The 360-nt window shown below is 58.3% G+C and overlaps 1 protein-coding gene across 1 annotated transcript in view; it reads right to left on the bottom strand.

Moving 5' to 3' along the window:
* The window catches only part of KLRF2 (killer cell lectin-like receptor subfamily F, member 2), an 11,781-nt gene that overhangs the window by 4,427 nt on the left and 6,994 nt on the right, over positions 1-360 (bottom strand). The gene's annotated exons all lie outside the window — the stretch shown is intronic.

The raw sequence follows: 360 nt of genomic DNA, 5'->3' as shown, positions 1-360 counted from the left end.
CCGGCCTCCCTCACCTTCCCGGTTGCCCTTACAGAACAGGTATGGGGCCCTGGAAGTTGAGGGCCAGGCAAATGAGGATGTGGACGAAGGTCCATCCGGGAGGTTGCCCAGGGTGAGGCAGTCAGCCCCACGCATTATGACTGCCTCTGCCAAGAAAAAAAGGAGGGTGATTGTCATAGGTGATTCCCTTCTGAGGGGAACAGAGGGCCCTATATGCCGACCGGACCCGTCCCACAGGGAAGTCTGCTGCCTCCCTGGGGCCCGGGTCAGAGACATTACTAGGAAGCTCCCTGGTCTGGTACAGTCTACGGACTACTACCCGCTGTTGGTTATACAGGCTGGCAGTGATGAGGTTGCAGA

Source organism: Pygoscelis adeliae, unplaced genomic scaffold (assembly GCF_000699105.1).
Source record: "Pygoscelis adeliae isolate BGI_AS28 unplaced genomic scaffold, ASM69910v1 Scaffold65, whole genome shotgun sequence".
In the NCBI taxonomy this organism is placed as follows: domain Eukaryota; kingdom Metazoa; phylum Chordata; class Aves; order Sphenisciformes; family Spheniscidae; genus Pygoscelis; species Pygoscelis adeliae.
Note: the sequence above shows the minus strand (reverse complement) of the source record. Positions and strands in the feature narration are given on the sequence as shown.